The 15,009-nt window shown below is 63.3% G+C and overlaps 1 non-coding gene and 1 pseudogene across 4 annotated transcripts in view; one reads left to right on the forward strand and one right to left on the reverse strand.

Annotated features, from left to right (window-relative positions):
* Nucleotides 1–12,050, forward strand: part of LOC103352183 (ADAMTS-like protein 2) — a 52,349-nt gene extending 40,299 nt beyond the window's left edge. Inside the window, exons 4-7 of one of the 4 annotated variants that reach the window (XR_011381696.1) lie at nt 1,128–1,254; nt 2,886–3,021; nt 3,671–3,825; nt 4,742–12,050. This is a non-coding gene — a transcript (ADAMTS-like protein 2). The remainder of the gene's footprint in view (nt 1–1,127; nt 1,255–2,885; nt 3,022–3,670; nt 3,826–4,741) is intronic. The other 3 variants (XR_011381694.1, XR_011381697.1, XR_011381695.1) reach the window with 3 other exon arrangements.
* LOC100348046 (protein FAM163B-like) lies at nt 11,581–12,611 on the reverse strand (annotated as a pseudogene).
* Between the last annotated feature and the right edge of the window lie 2,398 nt (nt 12,612–15,009).

The following is a 15,009-nucleotide window of genomic DNA, read 5'->3' on the forward strand; positions in this document are numbered from 1 at the left end:
CTCTTCCAGGCCAGCTCTCTGCTGTGGCCAGGGAGTGCAGTGCCTCAGCGTAACTCCACCAGCGGGTGCCAAAGCTCCCCAACACAGCTAGGGGGCAGAGAGATGCAGCCTGGGAGTTGTTGGGGCTCCCTACAGGGGTGCTGAAGAATGTGGGTTTCACACCGTGACTGCACCCCACATGCAGGCATCTCACTCCCACCTTCTCCCATCAGTCCTGGATTTCTTCCCACCAAGAAAGGAGCACTTGTGAGACAAGAATGTTCCAGAATGCCCTGCTCCTGCCTCCCTCCAGCTGGGTGCTGGGTGGCTGGGGACACTGGCCACTCAGGCTCCAGCTACCAACATTAAAGAACTCAGCTCCAGGCAGGGGTGTGGCAGCCAGCTTCCACAGGGTCTCAGGGACCCTGGGCTGGAACTCTTGGCCAGGGCATGAGGCGCTGCAGCCGACTACCATCAGGGCACATGACTGCTTTGAACTAGCCATGTGCCGGGCCTGATCTCAAGCTCCAAGTGCGGGCTCACTCCGGATTCAGCATGAGGAGCAGGGACGCTGTGGCAGGGCGCAGACAGCCCCTGGGGTCCTGCGGCCTGCAGCAGGTCTCTTGGGCCTGGTCTGGCGCTGGCCCCTTCACAGGGCCATTCGCTGGTCCCTTCCTAGGGCCGCTCCGACGTGCGTTCTTGCACTTGTGGGAGGAGTGGTAGCATCGACCACTCCCATGCTCCGGGGACCCAGGAGACAATCTCCAACAGGAGCAGCAGAGGCAAATCCACCCAGTCCAGGAGGGAGGGGACGTGGGAGGGAGAGGCAAGGCTGGGATGTGGTTATCATCTTTCCCCCAGCCGTGCCCTCACCTCGGGCTTCCAACCAGGAGTCTGTCGGCCTTGGAGGGAAGCCCCAGCCTCCTCTTTAAAAATGAGAAGAGACGTGGATGGTAGATTAAGCCGTGGGTGAGGAGAGGGCTCAGAGGCACCCAGTGGCTCTCCCTGAGCTCCTCCAGTGATGCCTTGAGCCCGGGGACATCCTGGTCCCCAAACCGGGAAGCCAGGCTCTGAGCCGTCCCTTCACTCACCCAAGGCCCTCTGGTTAACCGTGGGGCTCACAGGACCCTCCCTTGCCCTGGACCTAGGGGTCATGTCGACATATGCCATGTGTGTCCGCTAGGACGGCGTCAAGGTGGACGACAGCTACTGTGACGCCCTGACCCGGCTGGAGCCCGTGCACAAGTTCTGCGCCGGGAGGGAGCGCCTGCCCAGGTACCCCTGCCTGGGAGGGAGTGCCAGCCTAGGTACTCCCACCTGGGAGGGAGCGCCTGCCCAGGTACCCCTGCCTGGGAGGGAGTGCCAGCCCAGGTACCCCCGCCAGGGAGGGAGTGCCAGCCCAGGTACCCCTGCCTGGGAGGGAGTGCCAGCCTAGGTACTCCCACCCGGGAGGGAGTGCCAGCCCAGGTACCTTTCCGGAGGGAGCGCCAGCCCAGGTACCCCCACCTGGGAGGGAGTGCCAGCCCAGGTACCCCCGCCTGGGAGGGAGCGCCAGCCCAGGTACTTGCCCAGGCAGCCATGGGGTGGCTGGGATGCCTGAGCCTCCGCTCAGGACAGCAGTCAGACCTGGCCCTCCGGGCTGGATGGTGGGGCCCCTGGAGGAGGGCATAGGGGTCTTGATAGATGCACTCCACCCTTCCCTACACCACGTCTGTCCCAATGACCTCTGCTGGGTGCAGCTGGGTTTTATAAACCCACAGGGATTCCGAGGCCCTTCCAGAAGCTCATGGGAAAATGAGATTAAAAGTTTCTTCGGGGCCGGCACCGCGGCTCACTTGGCTAATCTGCCTGCGGCGCCAGCACCCCAGGTTCTAGTCCCGGTTGGGGCACCGGTTCTGTCCCAGTTGCTCCTCTTCCAGTCCACCTCTCTGCTGTGGCCCGGGAGTGCAGTGGAGGATGGCTCAAGTTCTTGGACCTTGCACCTGCATGGGAGAACAGGAGGAAGCACCTGGCTTCAGATATGCGCAGCGCGCTGGCCATAGCAACCACTTGGGGGGGTGAACCAATGGAAGGAAGACCTTTCTCTCTGTCTCTCCCTCTCTCACTGTCTAACTCTGCCTGTCAAAAAAAAAAAAAAAAAAGTTTTTTCGGGTGAAAAACATGGTGGAAGCCATGCCTAGGTTTTCACTGTGCACATTTTCCATGAACTTTTCAAAAGATTCTCGTATCCCTGGGAATGCAGGCTGCTGGCCAACTCACATGGGCAGAGGCTGGTCAGTGTTCCAGTCCCAGGCCTCCTGTCCTGCCTCACAGACACGGTCAGAGATGGAGCCCGAGGTGCATCGTGCCCTGGTGTGGACCAGCCCAGGAATTGGTGCAGGGGCCCCAGAGCCGCTGGGGGAGCCTCTGAGATGGGGAGCACTCACCCAGCTCCTGGCAGCCGGGGGGGGGGGTCTTACTGCTTTCTGGGAGGGGCAGGGAAGATGAGGGGCCCCTGGACCCCACTGGACACGGCTGCAAACATGTGGCTTTCATTTCTCTGTGCCAGGGTTCATGGAGAACAAGGCCCAGCCCAGGGTCCAGGGCAGCACAGCAGCACACAAGGGGGCTCAGGGCTCCAGGACACTGGAGCATGGTCCTGAGAGGGGGTGGTGGGTGGGAGATGGGTCAGTAGGGCCCCAAGATGCAAAGGTGAGAGCAGGAAGAGGCATCACAGGCCTTGGGGGGGCCACAGGCTCAGGAACCACCCTGTCCCCGGTTGTCATGGCGACGACCTCCAGTTCGGCCCCAGGCCTCCCTGTCAGGCCCAACCCCTGGGACCTGGGGCCACGTGTCTCTGGAGTGCAGGGTTGTCAGGGCTCCGGCCACAAGGTGTGGGGTCATTGAAGGCCGCCCCACCCCCGAAGCAGGTGGGAGAGTAGCAGCTGGAGCTACCAGTTCCCCATCCTGGGCTGCTGGAAGATGCCGTCCCCCGGCTTCGACAGCTCCGTGAACAGCGACCTGTGGGAGGCGGCCGAGGCCGTGCGGCCGGAGGAGCACAAGGTTTGCCGCAACCCAGCCTGTAGGCCACAGTGGGAGATGGTTGGAGGTGAATTGGTGGCAGCTGTGGCAGGGATCCAGTGGGACTGGGCGTGACCAAGAGGGGCCTGGGCGGGGGCAGGGGCCGGTCAGTCGGGACCTGAGTGAGGGGCCGTGTGGAACCTGGGTGTGGGTGGGGCCTGGGTGAGGGTGGGGCTGGGTGGGGCCAGGTGGGACCTGAGTGAGGGGGCAGGGCCTCGTGGAACCTGGGTGTGGGTGGGGCCTGGGTGAGGGTGGGGCTGGGTGGGGCCAGGTGGGGATGGGGCCAGTTGGAGCCTGGGTGGGGGTGGGGGTGGGACTGGGGTGGGAGTGGGGGGCCGGGGTGGGTGGGGCCAGTGGGGCCTGATTGAGGGGGCGGGGCTGGGTGGAACCTGGGGGGCGGGTCCTGAGTGAGAGGTGAGGCCTGGCTGGGTGGAGTTTGGATCTTTGTGTTGCTGGGCAGGGTTGGGCAGTGGGAGATGTCCCAGGGTTCCAATGTGAGCTGGTGGGCCTCTGCAGAGTGCAGCTGGCCGTGGGCTGGCTGGGGCTTGGCAGGGCCATGGGTGGAGGGGCAAGGACTAGAGCCAGCCATGGAGCTCAGCCTCATACCCAGCCCCCCGCCCACCCCTCACAGTGCACAGCCAAGTACGGGGAGCACAGCGTGGTGACTAGGCACATCCACTGCTCTGAGGACGAGAGGCTGTGTGACCCCAACACCAGGCCGGTGGGCGAAAAGAGCTGCACAGGTCCCCCTGCGACCACCAGTGGACCACGTCTGACTGGGGGCTGGTGAGCGTGGCTGGCACGGGGCTGGCCTCTGCTGCCCCCGGCTTCTCCAGTTTCTGGAGCAAGGGTGTGAGGGAGGAGCCCCTGAGTGCCAGGTCTCCCTGTAGTTCCGAGGAATCAAAGCCCCCATCTGACCTGGCTGTCTCCGCCCGTCTCCGTCCGTCTCTCCTTGTCTCGATCTGTCTCTCTCTGTCCGTCTCGGCCTGTCTCCCCCCGTTTCCATCCATCTCCCCCACGTCTCGGTCTGTCTCTCCCTGTCTCTGCTCATCTCCCCCATCTCTCCTGTCTCTGTCCGCCTCCCCCCAGCTCCGTCTATCTCTCCCCATCTCCATCCACCTCTCCCCATGTCTCCGCCTCTCCCCATGTCTCGGTCTGTCTCTCCCCATCTCCGTCCATCTCTACCCATCTCTACCCATCTCTCCCTGTCCATCTCTACCCGTCTCTCCCTCCATCTCTGTCTGCCTCTCCCCATGTCTCAGTCTGTCTCTCCCTGTCCATCTCTGCCCTTCCACCTCCCCCCGTCTCCATCTGCCTCTCCCCATGTCTTGGTGTGTCTCTCCCCATCTCTACCCATCTCTCCCTGTCTGTCTCTGTCCATCTCATCCCATCTCCATCTGCCTCTCCCTATGTCTCGGTCTGTCTCTGCCCGTCTCCCCATCTCCATCCGCCTCTCCCCATCTCTGTCTCTGCCCCTCTCGTCTGCTCAGATGCCAGCTGGGTCCCCTGTGCGCAGCCCCTATCCGTAGGTGTGTGTTTGTCATCAAGCAGGCATTATTTCTGTAATTAGAAAATGTGATTTAAAAAGTGGTTACTATGGCAATGGCTTCCCACACTGCCTGGGGTGCTTTCCCCTCCCTGGGGGCTGGGGGCTTGTGGAGCGCCCCCCCCAGGCCCCTGCCTTCTCCCTTTTGGAGTGCAGAGGGAGCTGAGGGCAGAGCCACACCATCAGGCATGTGTGCTGCAAGACCAGCGATGGCCGCGTAGTCCCTGAGTCCCAGCGCCAGGTGGAGACCAAGTCTCTGTCCATCCACCCCTGTGGGGACAAGAACTGGCCAGCCCACTGGCTGGCCCAGGACTGGGGCTGGTGAGTGTCCCGGAGATGCGGGTGCCTGGCCAGAGGGCATCGGAGAACAGCAGGTTGGCCAGGAGCTGGCTGCAACTTTGAAGGCGGAGTTCGCTGAGATGGATTTGACACACACAGAGCCAAACAGGCGGGGGAACCCCTTGCGACCTCTCAGCTCCAAGTGGGCACAGGCTCCACCACGATGGTGCATGCAGAACTGGCAGCGTCCCCACACCAGGCACCTAGGCGCCCGAGTGATGGGGCACGGGGCAGGTGCTGTCCGGCTGCAACTGCTTCTGGCCTGCGGGCCGGGCAGCCTGCTGTCCATGCTTGTCAACCCCCACCCCATGCCAGACCCATTGCTTCCAATGTGCCTTTAAGCAGACCACTATTAACCAAATCATCTTGGGACAAAGTGTTGTCTGCTAAATCGATTCTGGCCACAGCACCCCCAGCCAAATGGTCATTAACCAATTTGTTTCAAACAGATGATTTCGGGTTCCACTTCTTTTGATCAAACTCATTTGGGGACAAACGGTTGTGGAACAAAGAGTTCTCAGCCGATGCGCCATTGGTCCCAGCGTCCCCCCCGCCCCGTATCTACTGACCAGCTGTTGTCACAGGGTTCCCCCCACCTCGGGCAGGGGCAGCCGTCCCAGCCCTCTCAGCCCCTGGCCTCTGATCTGACCTGTCCCCCGCCTCAGTGCAACACCACCTGTGGCGAGATGTGAAGAAGCGACTGGTCCTGTGCATAGAGCTGACCAATGGGAAGTTGTAGATGCACAGTGGGCCTGAGTGTGGGCTAACCAAGAAGCTGCCGGAGGAGAGCACCTGTTTTGAGAGGCCTTGCTTCAAGTGGTACTCCAGCCCTTGGTTGGAGGTGAGCGGCCAGCCCCGGGGCTCCCGCCCTGCCGCTCGTCCCCACCCCAGCCTCTGTCCCCAGGAAGCTGCTCACCTGTGCCACATCAGGTTGCACGAGAGCCATGCCTTCCAAAAGCCTGATAGCATCCTGTTGTCTCTGCAGCTCTCTCACTGGGCCTATGGGTCTGCTCGCGTCCAGCTTGGCTTGACCTGGTTGATATATACATATATATATTTATTTGAAAGGCAGAGTTACAGAGAGAGGAGGAGGGAAGAGAGACAGAGACAGAGGGAGGCCTTCCATCTTCTGGTTCACTCCCCAAATGGCCACAATGGCAGGGCCTGTGCCATGCTGAAGGCAGGAGCCCAGAGCTTCTTCTGGGTCTCCCACATGGGTGCAGGGGTCCAAGCAGTTGGTCTGTCTTCTGCTGGTTTCCCAAGCACATCAGCAGGGAGTCGTATCTGAAGTAGAGCAGCTGGGACTCGAACTGGTCCCATGTGGGATGCCAGTGCTGCAGGCAGAGGCTTAACTTGCTACGCCATAGCGCCGGCCCCTAGCACTGACCTTGAAGCTATCAGTGGCAGCCTGGGGTGCTGACGGAGCCCATGGGGGCAGCCCTCATCCCGGGTGAGCCACAGCCAAGGCAGGGTTGTGGGATTTGGAGACCACATAATAGCAGAGCCTGGGCCAGGACCCTGTGGGCCCCAGAGAGGGTGGTGACCCCCCCACTTCAGTCCTGGTCCCCAGGCCGCCCAGCCTGAGGACGTCAGGTGAGACAGGACTGGGGTCTCACCTCTCTGCAGATGGGAGCTGAGCCCTCACCCCGGGCCCAGCAGTGCCCGAAGGAGAGGGGTCTCCCCACTCCTCAGAGAGGAACCCTGAGGCCCCTCCCACATCTGCCTGTCCCCCAAGTGAAAGGGCAGAGTAGGGGGTGAGGAGGAGCCTCGCGAACTGGCCACTGGGGGAGGGGCAGAGGGAGGGAGGGCGGCCCCTGCCTGTGCCAGTCCCCTCTGGACTCTCCCTGGCCCTCCCTGGCCGGCCATGCCAGAGCTCTCAGGAGGGGCCAGCGGGGAGGCCCAGAGCGGCCTCTGTGAGCCGCCGGCCCAGGGCAGGAGCACAGGGGATAAAGTGACGTGTCACAGGGTACTGGGTGCCCAGGAACCTTCACGGGATGCCGCAGAGCCCCCCAGCCAGGGCGCCCCTACCCTTGGCTGTAGCCGTGACAGGCAAGTGCCAAGCCTTCCAGTTTCAGGGCCCGAGCTGCAGAGTCTGTGTTACAGGGATCTGATGGGCGCAACAACCCCCAGGCCAGGGTCCTGCCCCGGGCCCTCCTCACCCCTCCCACACTGCACCTGCTCCTCTGGGACTGGGACACACATGCACTTGCTCGTTCCATGGCAGGAGGGAGGCTGGGGGCTGGGCTGGGGCTTGTGGAGAACCCCAGGGGAGCTGGGGCCTGGAGGGGGAGCAGGCAGGCCTACCTGGGGGACTGGCTGGAGAGGCCAAGGCCACCTCTGGGAACAACCAGGCCGGCTGGGAGGGGAGTCCTGACCACTGCTCCAGGCCCCCTTGGCGGGAGTGACCCTAGTCTGTTCTCCCCAATTGTTTGTAAGAGCAGTGTCCCTGGGGTGTGAGCAGCTCGTGGAGTTTTGCAGGGAGAGCACCTGGTGAGGAGCCGGGGCTGGGGTGATGGCTTCAAAAGGTGCCTCACAGACCCTGCACAGCTGGGATCATGGAGGTCCTGAGGTGGCCACCCCTCATGGTGCAGCTGGGGAAACTGAGGCAGCTCTGGGCAGCCCCCCAGTGCTGTCCCCACCCCTGCTCAGTGGCAAGCCTGGCCAGGTGGGCGGGGCCCGTGCAGGAAGCTGAGGGTCACCTTTGTCCTGTCGCTGCCCCATGAGTGCACCAAGACCTGTGGGGTGGGCATAAGGATGCGAGACGTGAAGTGCTACGAGGGCACCGACATCGTGCGTGGCTGTGACCCGCCAGTGAAGCCAGTGGGTAGGCAGGCCTGTGACCTGCAGCCCTGCCCCACAGAGCCCCCAGGTGAGCAGGGGCAGGCTGTGGGCCGGGCGGGGACTTGTGGAGGAGGTGCGGGAGCCGGGGCATGGAGGGTGAGCAGGCGCCCTGTTGGATGGCAGAGCCCGGGGAGGGGGAGGGGAAAGCCCACTGGGGCTGGAGACTGAGGGAGAAGAGGGTCAGCCACGGTGGGCAGGGAGTGTGGGGCCCAGGGACCAGGATGGGGGCCTGACTTGGGCCACAGGGGTCCTGGCTTGGGCACCTGGAATATGCTGCAGGTGTGGGTGATGGATTCTGCTCTGGGCACGGTGCAGGGGGCTGTGCACCTGTGGGCTCCCAGAATGCACTGCTACCACAAGTCCTGGCCCCCGGCCTTGCCCCTTCCACACCTCCTGCTGGTGTCCACTGGGAGCCTGACACCCGCTGGGATCCCTGTGATGGGCTCATGGCCCTGCCCAAGGTGCTCTGTGCCAGAGCTACCCCGTGGCAGGACACAAGGTGCTGGGGCGGCCAGCAGGGCTCTCACCTCTGGCCTCCTGCTGACCCCCAACCTCCGCTCTGTGCCCTCTCCCCAGATGACAGCTGTCAGGACCAGCCAGGCACCAACTGTGCCCTGGTCATCAAGGTGAACCTGTGCAGCCACTGGTACTACAGCAAGGTGTGCTGCCACTCCTGCAGGCTGCCCTGCCCTTAGGCCACCACTGCAGCCATAGAGACCCAAGTGCCCACCCAGGGCCCCGCCCTGGACAACCCACGGGCGCCTGAGCCGGGGGGCGGGGTGCAGCACCGGGCCACCCCCTCTGCTCTCCCAGGCTGGGGAGCTCCAAATCGTAAGGATCCTGTTTGGGGCTGAGCCCCCACCCGAGGGGCCCGAGGACCCAGAGCCCAGCGGTGAAGGTGAGATGTGCCCAGGGTCCAGGCCGTCTCTGGGTAGGGCCTCCTCCAGATAACTGGCAGGTGACTCTGACCAGGCTCTGTGGGGGAGGTGGCAGTGGTGGCCCGGATGTCACTGGGTCCCTGCCGGCATCTAGGTGCCCATCAGTTGGAGGGTTTGCCTCATGGCCCGGCCCAGCCCAGCACCTGCCAAACTTTAAGCCCCGGGGAGCCCTCTTTCAGTGTGTGTGGTTCTCAGCAGTGGGTTTGTCCTGTAACCACAGTCAGTACTCATCTGTGTATGTCAATAAAATGGTCGTATATATGGTGGCCTGGTGGGGTCTCTGCTGTTTCTGGTAGGAGGTGCAGGAGACCCCATGGGCTTGGGAGAGCCGGGGCATGGCCGTGTGGGGTCTCTCACTCCCTAAGGCCTGGGGTTTGGGGCCAGCCAGGTGCAGACCAAAGGCCACAGACAGAGTAGGCAGTGGGGCCTCAGGAGCCCGGCGCCGGGGTCAGAGTGGGCCGGAACCTCCACTGGTGTGGGGCTGCAGGGGAGGACCTGCACTAAGGCCTGGAGTGTCCCCTGCAGCAGGCTGGGGGACCAGGGATGAGGCAGGTGTGCGGAGCCTCAGGACTGGTGTTTCTGGAGCTCTGCGGAGGGCCCCTGGTCTGGACTCGTGGGTGCCGAGCCGGACGAGAGCCCTCCTTTGGGCTGACCCAGCGGCAGGCGTGGGGAGAGGCAAGAGCAGAGCAGCCAGTGGAGGGTGCTGGGAGGGGAGGGGCCTGGGGCTCTGCCACCCAAGGGACGGCCAGCTTGCCTCAGCGCTGAGGATGGCCAGGAGAACTGTTTCCTTTGGGCATAGGTGCCAGAGAGGCCAGTGGCTGCCTCCTGCATGGGGGCCCAGCCTGTCCCCAAATTGGGACTCAGAGCAGGGTCCACCCCAGGGAAGCTGAGGCAGCAACCAGCCTGGGATGCTTTTGCCTGTGTGTGCCCATGGCTGCACATGTATGCATCAAGGGGCTGCACGTTTTTAAAAAATGTATTTATTGGAGAGGCAGAGAGAGACAGAGAGAGGCAGAGAGAGAGAGAGAGAAGGCGCCCACAAGAGAGTTGCCATCTGCTGATTACTCCCCAAACGCTGGCAACGGCCCAGGGCTGAACCAGGTGCCAAAGCTGGGAGCAAGAATTCAACCCCGGTCTCCCACATGGGTGGAAGGAGCCCCATTCCTCGAGCCATCCCTGCTGGAGTCTGGAGCCATCCTGGCGAACAGAACCCAGGTCCCAGCCGTGGGCTACAGGCTTCTGAACGGCGACTTCAACGGCTGCGACTTCACCACCACGCTGTGGCTGCCGCAGAGGGTTCTTTCCCAGCCCCCACTTGCTCAAGGGCTCCGGCTCCGCTCAGGGAGGGTTGAGTGGCTGTAGCCCCTGCCCGTGCCATGTTCCACGGTCCCTGCTCTGCTCTGCCATCCTCTTTCTGCCCGAGCCTCCTCCTTTTTGCCAGCGCTGAGTGTGTGTGCTCACTGCACACAAGGCCTTGTGCCCCATCAGGGCTGCCCGGAGCCCCCTGAGGCAGTGGCTCTGTTACCGGCCCAGACGGGTTCAGCTGGGGTTCCCAGGGGAGATGAGCACAGCCTCCATCCACCCAGGGTTGACAAAGGCGGTTTTGGAGACCCCTCACCAGAGAGCCACTTTGGGTTCCTCCAGGCAGGGCCTGGGCTGCACGGGCATGGCACAATGCAGAGAGGGTTTGCACTGGCCACAGCAGCCAGACCGAAGCCATGAAGGGTGGTAGGAGATGATCCATTGGCTCTGCCAGGCTGGTGGGTGGGTCCCAGGACGGCGCTGCAGGGACCGGGCCAGGGCAGGGGTGCTCACTGCATTCCAGAGCTCTAAGTATCTACGTGCGGAGGCTGGTGACCAAAATGGGAGCAGCTGCCTCAGGGCCCTCATCCCCCGCCCCCACCCCAGACCCCTCCCCAGGTGAATGCATTAGGAACAGACTCGATGGGGGCGGGGCCGGGAGCAGGGAGTCAAGGGTGCATCCAAACAGGGGCCAGGGGAGGGGGGGGCAAGGAGTCCCTGAACAGCCAGTGTCCCCCGACTGCAGGAGGCTCTGGGAGCTCGTGGTGGGAGATGAGCCTCACTCGAGGATGGCCACAGCCCTTGTCAGAGGGAGGGGCTCCTGGGCCTCCCTCAGCTGGGGGTGGGGGCTGGTGCCCTGAGGGAGCCAGTGGTGTCATTTCTGCCGCTGATGGAAGGGAGCAGGAAGCCCCCAGCCTGAATCGGGGCTGGATGGAGTGTGGGCTCGGACGAGGGCTCCACACAGGAGCCTCCACCCTGACACTGCTGGGGATGGGACAAGACAGCGCGCCCTGCAGCCATCTCCCTCCGGACCCAGAATCCCGCCGAGACCCAGCGCCCCTCAGCACTCAGGACTCTTGACTGCATCCCGGGAGGCCCCGCCTCTTGGTGGGCACGGGCAGAGGGCTCTCCCGAGCCCTGGCCCAGCTCTGCCCACCCTGCCACACCTCATGCTGCCCTCCGGGTTTCAGCTGGCAGGCTGTGTGGAAAGCTGAGGGCCAGGCTGGGGTCGGGGCCGGCACCCCCAGAGCAGCAGCCCCCCAACCCTGCCCGGGCCTCCCTTGACCAGAATGCGGGTTGGGGTGAACTCTCAAGGAGTAGGCTGCCCGGGAAGCCCCCTTGCAGGAGGGAAGCAGGCAGGTGCTGGGCACGTGTGTGTGCATGCGTGGGCATGTTCATGCGTGTGTGTGTGCACGTGAGAGTGAGAGGGAGCCCCTACAGACAGCAGCTGGTCGTCAGTGGCAGGGAAGGCTGAGGCCGCCCCTTCCTGGAACATGTGAGGTCCAGGGGCTCTGCGGGCCTGGGGTGCCCCCAGGACAGGGGGGCCGGGGTGGCGCGCCATGGCGGGGGGCACGGTCACACGTCGGTGCTGACGCTGCGGCTGCGGGCGAAGGCCTCCCGCATGGCCCAGAGACGGCTGGGGTTGAGCGCCTGCAGTCCCCCGAAGCCCCCGCTGGGGGACAGCTCCGAGTCCTCCTGGCTGAAGCTGGCGGAGGCCACACGCTCGCCACCGTTGCACAGGTCCTTGTCCTCCGACTCCTGCAGGAAGAACGTGGGCGGCTCTTAGTGGGAGCAGCTGCGGCACAGGGCCTGGGCCTGCGGGGACCTCTGGCTGAAGGAGGTGGAGGTGGCCGGGTAGAGCCCCGGCCCATTGGTCAGCACCATGTTGTGGTTGGAGTGCAGCGGGAGCAGGTGCGCGTGCACGGCGAAGTCCGGCTCCTCCTCATCCTCCTCGGAGCCTTCCTTCTTACAGCAGTAGTACTCTGGGCAGAGCGGGTGACCGGCTGGCCCTCCCCGGCCCTCCCAGCCCTCCCGCACGGGAGAGGAGCCGGCCTGGAGCACGGGATCAGGGCGGTGGGCGGGGGCGCGCCTTATCAGACGCCTGTATCTGCGCACTTGAGTGTTCTGGGATCCAGCTCAGGCTGGGCTAAGCGCTAGGCACCCCTCAGAGCCACTCCTTGGATCGGCACAGCCACCCCCAGGCTGAGCCGTTTTTCAGGTGGGGAAACTGAGGCACGGAGGGGCGCTGCACAGTGGGGGCTCAAGCTGCCCTGCACCAGTGGCTCCCACTCCTCTTTCGGGCAGACATGGAGGGGTTTGGGTGGGGAAGGAGCCGCAGAGCTGGTCTGAGCACCCAGCATCGCTCTCTCACTGGGCAGCTGCGTGTCACTGGCCAGGAGGCCTGGAGCGCCCTCTCCTGGAGTCCGGCCCTCCTGGCCTTCTGCAGGGGCTACCTCTGGGGGCAGGGGCAGGGCCGGCGGCAAGCCTCCCCTCCGCCCACCCCCAGGGGGTACCTGGAGCCAACAGTAGCACAGGACAGCGATAAAGCAGAGCATGATCACCGTCGCAAAAATGCCCCGGGTGATGACCACAGTCCCAGCTGTCATCCGCCCCCTTCTGATTCAGCAGCCTGAAACACACGTCATGTGTCACAGGCATCTGGGTGTACCCCATAGCCCCCCGCTCTGCAACACACATCATGTGTCACAGGCGTCCAGGTGCACCCCACAGTCCCCCACCCTGCAACACACGTCACATGTCACAGGCATCTGGGTGCATCTCAGAGTCCCTGCCCTGCTACACACATCCCTGTACCTGCGTGGGAGACCCGGAAGAAGCTCCTGGCTCCTGGCTTCAGATCAATGCAGCTCCAGCCGTTGCAGCCATTTGGAGAGTGAACCAGCTTATGGAAGACCTCTCTGTCTCTCTGTCTCTCTCTCTCTCTAACTCTTCCTCTCAAATAAATAAATCTGTAAAAATAGTTTTATTAACAATTTTGTGAGAGGTAGAGACAAAGAGAGCTCCTATGTATTGTTTGCCTTCCCAGCTGCCAATGGCAGTGGGGGCTCGGCCGGGCCCAAGTCAGAAGCGGGGAACTCAATCTCCCAAGGTCTGCGCCAGCCAGAGGCGTGCGTCGGACCCTGGCCCCTGCAGTGGGATGAGGCCAAATGCCTGCCCATTATCTATGCCTTGAAAAGCATGTCTCTGGCTAAGTAACAGGAGCTGCCCGATTTCAGAAACCACGCTGACAACCTCCCTGGGCTACCCTCTCAGGAGTGCGATTCTCGGCCCGGCCCACGTTCCTTGTGAGCTTGTCATTGTGGCAGGTGCTCTCCACGGTCCCCTGGCTCAACCCGCCCCTAGGGGGACAGGCGACAGCAGCACCAAAATGCCCTGACTTGTGGCATTGGCAGGTGCTCAGCCCAGCCTGTGTTGGCTGCAGCAAGGGTTAGCAAGAGGCTACACAATTCCCTCGATTACCCGAGCTGGGGTGGAGGAAGTGACCGGAGTCCTGTGCAGGGAATCCCTGTGCCCAGAGGTCACTCATAAACCCCTCAGGGCGGCGTCCGGCAGCTGAGGATGTGGCCAGACTGCGAGCCTGGATCTGTCTGGCACCCTCCTGACACCCCCAGCGTCCATGGTCGGTTGGTTCACCCAGGATCTGGCTACAGCAAGTGCCTTTTCCTCCTCCCTTCCTGGCTTACAGAAGCCTCAAGATCATTGATTTTTTTTTGACAGGCAGAGTGGACAGTAAGAGAGAGAGACAGAGAAAGGTCTTCCTTTTGCCGTTGGTTCACCCTCCAATGGCCGCCGCGGCCGGCGCGCTGTGGCCGGCGCACCACGCTGATCCGATGGCAGGAGCCAGGAGCCAGGTGCTTTTCCTGGTCTCTCATGGGGTGCAGGGCCCAAGCACCTGGGCCATCCTCCACTGCACTCCCTGGCCACAGCAGAGGGCTGGCCTGGAAGAGGGGCAACCGGGACAGAATCCGGCGCCCCGACCGGGACTAGAACCCGGTGTGCCGGTGCCGCTAGGCGGAGGATTAGCCTAGTGAGCCGCGGCGCCGGCCGTATCTTTTTTTTTTTTTATATTTATTTATTTATTTGAATGTGAGAGTTACACAGAGAGGGGAGGGAGGGAGGGAGGGGGAGAGAGAGAGAGAGAGAGAGGTCTTCCATCTGCTGGTTCTCTCCCCAACTGGCAGCAAAGGCTAGAGCTAGGCCAACCCAAAGCCAGGAGCCAGGAGCTTCTTCCAGGTCTCCCACGTGGGTGCAGGGACCCAAGGACTTGGGCCATCTTCTACTGCTTTCCCAGGCCATAGCAGAGAGCTGGATCGACGGTGCAACAGCGAGGACTTGAACTGGCACCCATATGGGATGCCGGCACTCCCTCCTAACTTGGGCCGGGACGGCAGTGCCGACACTAAGGGCACGATCACCCACTGAGTGTCCACCATGTGCCACCTCCATACTACGCGGTCTGGACGTGGTCAGGCATTGGGATAGGGATAAGCAGAGACAGAGCCGGGGCTGTGGGGGGCATGGGCTGTGTCTGGGGGCGGCACAGGGTCAGGGACGCTTCCCTGCAGGGCTGTGCTTCCGGCAGGGAGGGGGCATCTGGGAGGACCCCGGGCAGGACTTCAGAGCAGACCAGCAACAGGAAGCCGCGCCATCTTCCTCCTCCGCCGTTTCGGTGACCTGTGCTGGACCGCGATGTGAAACCCAGTCCAGGCCGGCGAGGGGAGGGGTGGGAGCCACAGCGCCGCAGTTCAGCACTAGGTCTCAAGGCGGGTTCCTGTCGCTCACTTCCTGTGGAACTTCATCACGGGCTCCCCACCTCCCCGGGGAAGCCAGCATGTGGGGGTGCTGGGGGGAGGGGCAGAGGCTAGCAGAGAGCTGCGGTGGGGGGGGCGGTTCTGCTCCCTGCAGGGTTCTTGGCGCCATCGCGCATGACCATAGGTTGCAGCCCCACCACGCCAGCTCCCCAGGACCTGAGGCCAGCTTCCA

The sequence above is a fragment of the Oryctolagus cuniculus genome, chromosome 13 (assembly GCF_964237555.1).
Source record: "Oryctolagus cuniculus chromosome 13, mOryCun1.1, whole genome shotgun sequence".
Taxonomy (NCBI): domain Eukaryota; kingdom Metazoa; phylum Chordata; class Mammalia; order Lagomorpha; family Leporidae; genus Oryctolagus; species Oryctolagus cuniculus.